The following is a 12,578-nucleotide window of genomic DNA, read 5'->3' on the forward strand; positions in this document are numbered from 1 at the left end:
CATCTAATTTGTTACTACTGATGCTATATTGTATTGCTACAATAAATAAATTCAGATGAAATTGAGCATTTTAAGAACACTACATGATTTTTCATTTTTACTTTTTGCACTTTTGCACTTGTTACAACACCAAGTTCTATTTGTTATGTGTGTTAGGACTGTGAAAGAGCCATAAATTATGATTTCCATTCCTTTGCAGAGTCTCTTTAGAATCATTCAATTTCAGAACTTCTATCAGTTTCTCTGAGCGACTAAGTTGTGAATATAATAGAGATCTGTGGAGAATATTTTATAATGGAATTCTTTAAGTTTTCAATTCCACAAATGCTGAAATAGCTGATGTTGGTTGAAAAGTCTATATTTATATTTTAACGCAGTTGCAGCCATGTTATAGATACTCTGTTATAACATTCTCTGTTATTTAAAGTGTTTTTGTGATTTTATAAACATGCTTACAATACCTTTTTAGGGACACCAAAGCTGCCTACAGTCTTTATTGATTCATCGACTGGACCATCTTGTGCATGTGGTACAAACATGCAAATGGCTTTGAACATACGTTCTTATGCCTATGAGGAAAGGAACTTTAGCAAACTTCAGTGAGCGTAGACACATTTAGACTAGGGCTAGACAGATCATTTTAATTCCTTTGCTATTGAGAAGTCACCTCATTTTCAGGATATGTCAGTGCACCCGTGGACATTTCTGTGGCGCTCTGGCATTTCCAACATGGCTACTTGTACCGCAAAAGAAAGTGATATCACCCTGTTTCTTATATATCAATACTGAAAATCTCCTCTCTTTCCTTTTTTTCAAATGTTTGGCCAGCCAAGGCATTTCCCTTGGTTTTTGATAGAGTAGGGAGGAACTCTTCAACAGAGACATAGACAGAAATAAACATTATTTTAGTATAGTGGGGGAAGACTAAAACCTCATTCAGAGTTTTGCTTCTGTTTGTCCCTGTTTCAGAATTTCCATTATATTGAGGGCGCTGACCAGTCAGAATCCATCTGGTTAGTCCTGGAAGCCCTGATAGAGAAGAGGGAGAAGAGACGGGATTTCAAATCCTCAGATCACTGGAGCGACTGTAGGGGTGCTGGCAGCTTGGCAACCGCAGAGGTAAGCAAAGTGTGAACCAGGAGACTTTACCTTCTGTAAAGGTGAACTAACAACCAATCTTTTGGTAGACATATTACAATATTTCTGTAGAAGCTCATGTTTATTTGATCTACATTAACTATATAACAAACAGTGGGGTTGGTGTACTAAAGTAGTAGAGGTTGTTTACGTAGAAAAGTAAATGCTCACATTCTGAAGTGTAAGTTTAAGCTTTACATAAGCTTTTTACAATTTGTCAAAGTGTAACGTTAAAGTGTAAGCTAAAATAGCTTAGTAATTATGGTTAAGCTTTGATCACTACAAATACCCAATCATGTGCAAGGTAGATTAAAAAAACTGAACTTTTCTTTGCATAGGATTGGATAATTATAAGCATAGTCTCCTCTCATTCACTAAGTGAACATTCACTTTGCAAAGTGGACGAACTCTATTTCTTTAGTATATCAACCGCTCTGTCTTATTTTAACTTAGGCTCACAGTTTGAGCAGATTTTTACTTCTCTCTAGTTGGCAATTTGAAATGGGTAGCTGTGCATTGTTACTGTAGAATATAACAAACACACTTATAAAGAAGGTATCAAGGGTACTATTTCACTGTACTGTACTTCTAGCATCATAAAATACCAAAGAAGGAAGCTTTAGTTTGTGATAAAACCCACATTGTTTGGGTTCAGTGCAATATACATTAATGTTACAATTTAAAAAACAAACAATCCGAAAAAATGTTTAGTACATAACATCTATTGGCACTTTAAAGGAACATACATTGCTGTATCTCTGTATCTGATAAAGTTTTAGGGTCCATCTTTTCATTTGGGAACTATGAAAACAAGAATAATGGACATAATGGAACTATGAACACAAGCAAAGTGGAACTCCATATTCAGACATATAAATTAAACTATTTTACTGTAGTTGAAAAACAAACCCTCATTATTTTTTCTCCAAAAAATACAACTCCTGAAAGCACTGTTAGGCCTCATGCACATGGAAATGTTTTTGGGGAATGCATCATAGGCACGTGTTTATGTCGATGCACAAAAGCATTGGTGTATACCAGACTATGTGAGACGCTGTAGTTCAAAATGAGAGTGGAGGCGCTAGCAGAACTTAGGACTATAGGTTCCAACAGACATAGGGGCACCCACATACCTAATGTTGGGCATCGCAGACAGGGGACAGTATGATCAACAAGCAAAGAGGAAAAAAAATAACCAAAAGAGCATATTAGTCCTGCTATCAGCATCTCGTTTTACATAAAATGGCTTTAATATCACTTTAAATGTATACCTATCATTCGGAATGTACTGTAAGTAATATCAAAGTGTTCCACAATCTAAATGTCTTCCAGAGGAAATATTAAAAGTGATATGGTATCCAAAAATATAGTTGGTCTCTAAGCATAACACCTAGGTCACCTCCTTGCCTGTAGTCTATGACTGGACAGTGAAAGAGCAGCAGCAGACTGCTGAAGTCATCTCAATGCTCTCTTCTGTCCGCATATTTTTTTTTGTCAGCTCATGTGTATGCAAGGCACCTTATTGGCCCATATTAGTGTCCTCCCTCTCTCCATCTCATTGTTGTTGTACTAGCAGTTAAAAGGTTCATTTCAAAATATGTTCAAGCGTTTGTAATTCTTACATTTAAATATATACGGTATATACATTTTTTTTAATAAAAAAATTCTAATAGGAGAATATTCTGTCCCCATTTGTTTTTGATACATCTACTATTTTTCCACAAGAATACATAGCATGCCATTTGTGTACCCAATAGAATCTCTGGCATATGCATTTATGACTGGACTTACCATACACTAAACTTCAAACCCTATTTTGCATATGTAAGTCAAAACAAAAATGTTATATTTTGCTGATTGCTAGTTCGAAACTGTGGTGGCAAAATTAGTTTTCATTTTTCAGGCAAATTACATTTTCAGCAAGTACAGAAAATATCTGTTGATCTTGCCAGAAATTACATTTCTGGTGAATGACAATTACTCATCTATGCAGCATTATCCCCAAATACATTTTATATTTTTTATTTCTTTTTAGACAGATAGAGCTTTCTAATACCACATGTGTGAGAGTTTTTGACAGACTAGCCACATAGAGAGGCCCAAAATCTAAAGAGCACCGTAAGGCTTTCTAGGTACTTAAATTACACATCTAATTTTCTGACTACCTATCACATTTTTGAGTTCCTAAAGCACCAAGATAGTGGAAACATGCACAAAATGACCACAATTTGGAAAGGAAATGCCCCAAGGTATTTTAGAAGGCATAGTGAGTCTTTTTGGAAATGTCATTTTTTTGCCACAGTTTTTTTGAAAATACGGAAAGATCAGTTAGTCAGAAAGTCAGTTAATAAGATATTTCTAATATACAGCATAGGCATACTTAGAATTACACCTCAAAACACATTCTGCTACTCCTATGGAGTATGGGGATTCCATATATGTGAGACTTGTTTCACAGCCTAGCCACACAGGGAGGCCCAAAATCCAAGGAGCACCTTAAGGCTTAGGGGCATATTTTCCGCATCCAATTTCCTGACTACCTATGACATTTTTTGAGGCCTTGGATCACCAGGGCAGTGGGAACAGTTGGATACACTGTCTCTCTTGACACTGGCACTAGTCTGGCAGTGGTCAATACACTGGTGTGGTGGTAATCAGTACACTGGCATAGAGGTGAGCAAGACACTGCTATGGAAGTAATCAGGGCACTAGTACGGTGGTGAGCAAGACCCTGGTATGGCGGTGATCAGATCGCTGGTGTGGTAGTAATCAGGACATTGGTATGGCGATGATCAGGGCACTGGTATGGTGTATAGCGTCTAGCATCCCTGCAGTCAGGGACACTGGCTGCCAGCAATGGTCTGGTGACAATAATTGGTGCAGCTAGTGATACGGTATAGTATTTCTGGCAGCATTAGTGATACTAGGACCAGTGTTATAGGTGACAGGGGGCTGGCTGAACTGTTTATTTACATTACACTGATGGCTAGTGATCAGGGACACTGTGGGATGACTGGCTAGCCAGTCATGTGTAAAACACAAAATATACGGCGCAGTCCCACAGTTACATAAGCCATTCCTTCTATAAAAAAACCTGGTTAAAACCTAAATAATAAAAAATATACTAAATGAGTTCATAATTGTTCATGATAATTAATATAGTCCATATTAGAATTCTGTCACAAAGCAGGCAGCTTCACCAAGAGACTAGAATAAATCTCTGCCAAGTCAGTCAAGCCTGGCCCATAGCCAGTCATGTGATCCACTGTGTCTGGGGGACACCGATCACTGGACCCGTGGGTGTACGCTCTGTGAGACACACATGAGCCGCCGATTGTGGAGGATGTATGGGTATGTCGACCCACATGGATGCTGCTCCTCAGGTCTGGCCGCATATATGCGTTAGCCAGATGGGAGGTGGTTAAAGCAGAGTTCCAGTGAAACTGTAAAAAAACAAAAAGTCAGCAGCTACAAAAACTGCTGACTTATAAAAAAACGGCCACTCACCTGCCCCACGATTCACAGTATCCTCACCGCAGCTCATTTCACTAGCCGTCCTGTTTTCCCAGTGCCGGCATTTTCAGTGTGGGCACCTGGCTGTGACACCTTGTGGCTTCACAGCCAGATGCCCACTGTGCTTGCACGAGTAGCGCTGCGCTTTCTGAATGGTTCCATAGTCTTTTGGGACCTGTCATGTGTCCCAGAATACTAAGGGGAGGGAGGACAACTGTGATGTGCACTGCTTCTCTCGTGCACATTGCTGGGTCAAGATTGGGCTCAGGTAAGTATTTGGGGGGCCGGGGGAGCTGATCATAAAAGGTTTTTACCTTATTACAGATAATGCATTAAGGTAAAAAAAACCCTTTAGCCTTTAAACCACTTTGAGGTACAAAAAGATAAGGGAAAACTTGTAGGTGCATGTAGATTTGGGGGATAATGTAAGTATACCTCAAAACAAAGTGCTTAAATACCTCATTTTTTGTTGTCTTAATGGTATTATGCAGAAAATATTCTACGGAAAGCACACAAAAAAAAAAATGAAGCAGTCATTCAAGGGGTCACTAGATGAATCATTGATTTTTTTCATTAAGAATATAATTTAAAGCTCATTAAAACATCATTGTCATTGGTTTCATTTACTTCTCATTGAGATTACTTTGCAGAAGTAGAAATGAATTTGTAATATGGTTTTAATGATATTTTAGAAGTCTTAAATTATAATGAAACAAAATATTAATTAAAGCTTTATAATGTATTGCAGGAAGGAGCATTTATCATTTTATGTTAACATTGTGTTGTGTTTTTTTATTTACTAGTGTAAGTCAAGACTGGCAATGGAAAGAAAATCGTATTAGATCAAGTTATAGTTATTTCATGTGAATATTGTGTCTTGTGCAGCAGAATTCATAAAGCTCATGCAGAATAATTTCTTCAGTGAATCAACAAACCCTTCCAGCTAGTCAAGTGGCATAGTTAAGGGGGAAGTAGAGGTGGCATCTGTTACAGAACCCATCGCCTCTTGGGACCCAGCTCTGTCCCAGATTCAAAAATGCTTGTCTGTTCTATCCTCATTGCAACAATAGAGACATGATTACAGTTAGATGACACTCTCATAATCACAAGTCTGTTAAATTACATAAGGTATTTGTGTGTCTGATTGTCTAGTACTCATTTTCACTCTGTTACAAGCTTTTCTCTTGCTTCTGTATCACACACAGTGCCTGATACCTCTCTACTATATACAGTGCCTCATATCTCTGTTACATGCAATGTCACATACGTCTCTACTACATTAAGGAGAATACTCAGTATATTTGTTTTTTGAGGCTTTATATTCTTTTGTATTCCACATGTAGACTATGATGTCCAACAAAAGTGACAAAAGGTTGACTGTCTTATCACAATGAGCAGGGAACTCTTAATATTACATCTGCAAAAAACAGGCTATATGTGGAATTATAGACTTCTTTGGCACTGGTTTGGGTATGTCATGGGTCATGATATTCAGGGAGTGACTGGAAAAAGAAATATAGGATTGACCAATTACTGTTTACGTTATTACATTCCAAGTAAGTGCTACATTTGAAAGGCATAGTTCCAACATGCAAAATGCACTTGCCAACCAGCCAGCTTGCTGGCATCACACGTTGTTGGATTTCACTTCCAGACCAGACCTCAACATAATGGATGCTTCATGGTAGTTCTCATGAAAGTCAGAGCTGATACTGACAATACGCATACAGCATGTGCATAACACACGACTTGAACATTTAGTGAATGGAAATGTTATCGATTTCTATACACTTGTTCCCTCTGATGTGGAGTTGCAATTGGTACATGGCACTGCTACCTTCAATACATCAGTACATAAGGCATCTGGGCACCAATGCAGTACATAGGGCATCTGGGATAGGAAGTAAAAGGCCTGTTTGATAGCAAGCCCATAACCATCACATGTAAGGGAATTTATAATAGAGCATGTGTGTTATAATGCTGCCTCCAACATCTGCCCCAGTATTTGGGAAAAACTGGGTTGGCTCATGCCGAAAGCTTGTGCTGTTGCTGGCTAAAAAGAGCCATTGCATACAAAATGGAGGAACTAGAGCCTTCCCCAAAGCAGTCAATCTTCAATGTGTCTTTTCGTGGCTCCAAGCTAGAGCAGCTCCTGCACAGCAGGCTGAAAGAGACAATAATGTTTCATTACCTTGACTTTGGAGAAAGAATCAAGTGAAACATCCTAAATTCTATACTGGCAAGTGTTTAAGCCACAGAGAGAGCAGCATCTCACATTCAGCTGAAACTTGCCAATCACTACTCTCACCTGCCAAAAGCAGGAATAGTAGAATTCTGTGGGTTTTAAATACTTACGACCAAGTTTACCCACATATGACATTATAGGTTTCTTTAGACATCAGTGGGTTGTTATTTACCAACTGTACAAAACTATTGGGGTCACTGGTGGTGGGATTTGAGCTCCTCAGTTCCCAAGTCCCCCCACCAGTTTTATTCTGTAAAATAACATTGTCCATTGTGAAGGAAACCAGAGCCAGAAAAGACTCAGAAAGACTTCTAGAACCTTTTGAGAGATATCAGATGTAGGTGGCTGGTTTGGCCTGCTACAGCCTGCTATTAGTTATATTATATTGTCTTTAGATAGAATGGCTTTAAAAATGGCTTAGTATGATATTACTGTAAAATATTTCACGCTGAATTAAAGTACGCAATACATACCTCTGCTCAAATGGTTCTATGCCTGTGAGGCCTCTCTGTGGCACTGGAATTCTTCTTCTCAGTTTCTTCCAGGTGCCAGTCATTTTGATTGGTGCGGGATGACATAACTCTTACGCATGTGTGGGACTTGTGTACATGCACATTCCAAAAATGGTTTCTGCAGAAGACTACGAACAGGCAGGTGTGTTTATTTTATTGCAGAATAAATGTACCGTATCTTCTGCAATAAATAGAGAGTCTGCTCATAGGGTTTGTTTTTAAGAGCCTAGATCTGCTTTGATATTTGAACCTGAACCGAACATCTAAACACACAGATGAAGTAGATATAAGAGAGCTGTTTTTGCTTTCTTTCCATCCATTCATGAGATTTACACTGTTCTGCCACACAGCACAAGGTCAGGAGACCTGATTTTCTCTGCTGCAATCCAGTACTGGTACAGTTACTGGTCTCTTCTCCACCCTGTGACTGGATAGTAGCAGACTGATGAGTTCATCTGTCTTTCATTATGTGCTTTCCTCCTAACAGCATGTTGCTTGCACTACAGCACAAATGATTAGCTCCTAATGCTGCTCCCCTCTCCCTTATCTAAGCTCTGCTGTAGAGACTGTGACAGACTGATACCAAGTCAAGTTCAGGTACAGCCAGGGGCGGACTGACTATTTGAGCACTCGGGCACTGCCCGAGGGTCCGGGGTCAGTAGGGGGCCCCATTAAATGCCCCTGGTACCTTTTTTATAGGCTTTTTTGAGTGTGGGCAAGGACACAGGGGCCCCATGATCCCCTATTGCCCGGGGGCCCCATGAGTTGTCAGTCACCCCCTGGGTACAGCTTGAATTTAAAAAATAAATTGAAAGATATTTTAATGAATACCGTTTTGCATTAGTTTGCGTGTTTTATATTTGGAGCTAAGCATTAAACAAACCTATTTATGAAACATTTTGTAACAAGTCCTGCCAATAACCATGTTCTAAAAATCTACATATAGAAGTGTTCTTGTATACTGAAGCAGAATGTTGTTTTATGACACGTAAAATGAATTAGAGAGTTCCTCATCTTATTCTAGTAAAAGCAAAACATGACTAATCTTCAAAGAAGACATCTCCCTTCAGTGGGGGAATAGTTTTGTGCCAGAAAAATGTATTTCTAGGAAATGAATGGCAGACATCCCATCAATTACAACGCTGTGAAGATTGGATTATGAATCATATTAAATAGAAGCGAATTAAATACATATGATTAATTATGAGCTGCTTGGTATGCATGTTGACTTATAGTAATTTATTATATGTTATAATATGGGTAAACTATGAACACATGCAGGGATGCCAACCATTCGGGAATATATGGGCAGTCTAAAAAAGAGGAATTCTAAAATTGTGCATAAAGTTTGTGAACAAATAAATGTTTAAGATTATCCAAACCCAAATGAAAAAAAAATATGCTAAAGGTCAGGGAGTTTTTGGCAGAGAATCGATACAGGAATTCAACAACTCCCTCACCCCCCCCCCTCACTAAAGTGGAAAGATCTTAAGAGTGGCAGGGTTCAGGAGTGTGTAACAAAAAGAGTGGCAGGGATCAGGAGTGTGTAACAAAAAGAGTGGCAGGGATCCGGAGTGCATTATGCTTATACCAACTTGTAGGGTTTTTTAACACTGTTGTCAGCCCCTGCCACTCCTCTAAAAAGCAATCTGGTGTGGAATAGTTTTCAGGGGGTGGTTGACAATCAGCTGGGAGGCAATATGTCACCTCCTCACTGCCTATTTCAAACCCTCATCACAGCAGTGCAACCATGCTGAAGAGGGCAGCCATTAGAAATTTTGGGGTCTCTTACAGCGCTTTAGGCCTGGCCCCCCTGGGCCTGACCACCAACATCCCCTCAGGGCTGCCTACTGGCCATCCCACCAAATCCACCCACTGGGTTTCCCACTGAGTCCCATCCCATGTCCTTCTCCTTCACCATCCCATGTACTCCTCCTCCAGTCCCATCTCCCCCATCAAATGCCCTCCTCCTCCAGTCCCATCTCCTCCAACCCATGTTCTCCTCCTCCTCCGGTCCCATCTCCTACATCTCATGTCTTCCTCCTCCTCCAGTCCCATCTCCTCCAACCCATGTCCTCCTCCTTCAGTCCTATCTCCTCTTTCACATGTTCTCCTCCTGTCCCATCTCCTTCATCCCATGCCCTCTTCCTCCATCTCATGCCCTCTTCCTCCTCCAGTCCCATCTCCTCCATCCCATGCCCTCCTCCTCCTCCAGTCCCATCTCCTCCATCCCATGCCCTCCTCCTCCTCCAGTCCCATCTCCTCCATCCCATGCCCTCCTCTTCCTCCAGCCCCATCTCCTCCATCCCATGTCCTCCCCCTCCAGTCCCATCTACTTCATCCCATGTCCTCCCCCTCCAGTCCCATCTACTTCATCCCATGTCCTCCTCTTCCAGTCCCATTTCCTCCATCCCAGGTCCTCCTCCTCCATCCCATCTCCTCCTTCCTTTTTCTTCCATCCCATGTCCACCTGCAGTCCCATGTCCTCCTCCTACAGTCCCATTCCCCCATCCCATACCCTCCTCTTCCTCCACCCCCCTCCCCCATGTCCTCCTCTTCCAGGAAGATAATTATGCACAGACATAATAACCAGACACGCTCAGCAGTGTACGAACACAGCATCATTTCCCAGGATCACGCTATAGATATTCAGAAACCCTTTATTTTAAAGTGAAAGTAAATCCACATTTTTATTTTAGTTTTGGATGTAGCAGTGACCCCACTCCCCCTCCCTAGAGCTCTTTGTGCCAGTGACCCCATATGGAAAATGCAAAACTTTGAGCTGTCCCCAGAACAGGAAAAGACAGTAAATCTTCCAATGGGGACACTGGCTCTGGTGACAACTGCTTCCGAGGGCATTTCCCTCTCACTTCCATTTGTGTCAATGGGACACAGATGGGGAAAAAACAAACAGGGTTATAACTCTACCATAAGTTAGCCAACATGGCAAAAATTGCTGGCGTTATATATACTGTAGTTTTATACATACCTAGAACAGGGTTATATCATTGCAAAAGATTTCCCCTTATTTTCTGTCTTATTGTCCTTAGTTCACGCTGGAGAAGTGAAATAATGAACCCCACTTTAGTAGTTTCTGCGGAAAAGGTTCATGGTTGGAGGTTGAAATAGAGTTGGCATGCGTTGCGGAAAGCTCTAAACTTGCTTCGGTCACCAGCAAACGTTCTGGAGTGGGTATTCGAGGCTCAGGAGGTGGCATCATGACAGCAGAATTAACAAGAGTTTCTGTTGGGACTGCAGCCGCGGCTAGGGTGGAATCAGGTGCAAGAGAAGGGGTGGATGTAGCCAGGGACTGTACACGTTCCTCCAGGCGCACATAACCTTCCTGCAGAGTCTTGACTGCTTGGGTCAGAGCTGCCAGGTGTTAGCAAATCTCATCCAGGGGAGAGGGTCCTCTTGCAGGCTCAGACATGGCCATTTGGTACTGTCTCGTACCTGGATAGTGAGCCTGATGTGAAGAGGCAAGCCTCCGGTACAGCTCCAGCTTGAGGGCTACTGATAGTGGGACAGGGGTCACAGGAGCACGGCGAGGTATGAGTGCCTGTGATCAGTCCAGTAGTCTGTGTTTCAGCAGTAGCCGGCAGGCAGGTGAACAAGCAGGACAGATTGATGGCAGATATCCTTGCACGGACTTTGGCTGTCAGTAGGCTGGAGGTTTGTAGCGAAGAGCAGGATCCGAATGCAGCCATGCTGTATGCATGGATCGCTGGGGAGCAAGGTGGAGGATGCAAGGTCAGACGAGCCAGGTAGGTAGCAGTCGTGCAGAGGTAGCGTAGTCAGGTCACAGGCCAGGTCAGCAGCAGAGGTTCAAGCGGATAAGAGCAGGAGGCAGAAGAGTAATCCAAGACAAGCCAGAGGACGGGGCAGGTAGCAGACAAGCGGAGGTCAGGAACAAGCTGGTTCAGTATAAGGAGTCAGGCACAAAGATCAGGATACACATTCAGGAGCTAAAGACCAAACGGCAAAGAGATATTACTGCAGCCAGTTTAAATAGCCCTTTTGGCACCAGCATTGCCTGGATGCGCAAGTACATGCACATCTGTCTGGCTCGTCATTGTTCTGCGCATGTGCATATTTATGTACCGCAAATCTTCGCCCCCATTATGTGCAAGCCTTTTCTGACAATAGGGTTGATTTACTAAAGGCAAACAGACTGTGCACTTTGCAAGGGCATTTGCTCCAGAGCTTAGTAAATGAGGTAAGGGCCCATTCAAATTAGACACTGCTCATCTACTGCATATTTTTTTTTTCACATTTGCATGCATTGGTTGCGCAGTTAATGCGCGTTTGCATGCAGTTTACTCTAGTTTTTCATCTACATTTGTCCTGTGAGGTCAGTTCCTTCGTCTTTATTTCCTTGGGCTTCTATGTGCAGTGCTTTTGCATATATTTAAATGTGTTTGTGGTGCGGAAAAAGTAGATACTGTATTTTTTTTTTTTTACTGTACTGCACTGCACTACAATGGTGTGAACTATGCCCATAGGATAGCCTGGATTTTGGAATGTATATGCAGTTGGGGTGTAGTCAAATGCATCCAACTGCACCGGTGTAAAAGGGCCCTAAATATTCACTTTGCAAAGAATACCCAATCACAAGAAAGGAAAATAGAAAGAAATGAATTTTTGCTTGCGCATGATTGGTGTATGGAAGTCAGCAGAGATTCCAATTTATTACTAAACTCCGCAGTAAATGCGTTGCAAAGTGCACAACAACTTTGCCATTAGTAAATCAACCCCTGTGTATTAAAGGTCTAGGATGGAAGACTTACACTTTTATACATTAGGCTGAATATAGGTGACCTATGTGCTGTATCCTCCTTCCTTATAAAGTAGAATAACATTTATTATAAATGATATATATGACTTTAAGCCCCTTAGAATGTTGGCACAAAAAAGAACTTTTATTTTTTCTCACAACCTGGATTTAATGATATATTAAAAAATCCTTTTCAACAGTGTTGCTTGTTATACGATCATTTGAAAAGACATATATAGGGTGTCTTAGCCAAAGTAAATGTAAGAACACAAAAGGTAAAAGCATCATTATCTTGTGACCTGCAGCCAGGCCGAGATGAAAAATCACAGAGACTAAAGGTGACCATAGATGAGTGAAAAATATTGTGTTCAGAACAGACAGGACAATTGTTAGTCAG

At 41.2% G+C, this 12,578-nt stretch overlaps 1 protein-coding gene across 3 annotated transcripts in view; it reads left to right on the top strand.

Moving 5' to 3' along the window:
• ZNF385B (zinc finger protein 385B) overlaps positions 1 to 12,578 on the top strand; it is a 708,580-nt gene that overhangs the window by 88,820 nt on the left and 607,182 nt on the right. For 2 of the 3 annotated variants that reach the window (XM_089690377.1, XM_089690379.1), the window contains exon 2: positions 970 to 1,119. The exons of the other annotated variant lie outside the window; for it this stretch is intronic. The gene's annotated coding sequence lies outside the window, so the exon portion shown is untranslated. The remainder of the gene's footprint in view (positions 1 to 969; positions 1,120 to 12,578) is intronic. 3 annotated transcript variants of the gene reach the window in all.

The sequence above is a fragment of the Staurois parvus genome, unplaced genomic scaffold (assembly GCF_062004578.1).
Source record: "Staurois parvus isolate SC_StPar_1 unplaced genomic scaffold, SC_StPar_1.0 ptg000530l, whole genome shotgun sequence".
Lineage (NCBI taxonomy): Eukaryota > Metazoa > Chordata > Amphibia > Anura > Ranidae > Staurois > Staurois parvus.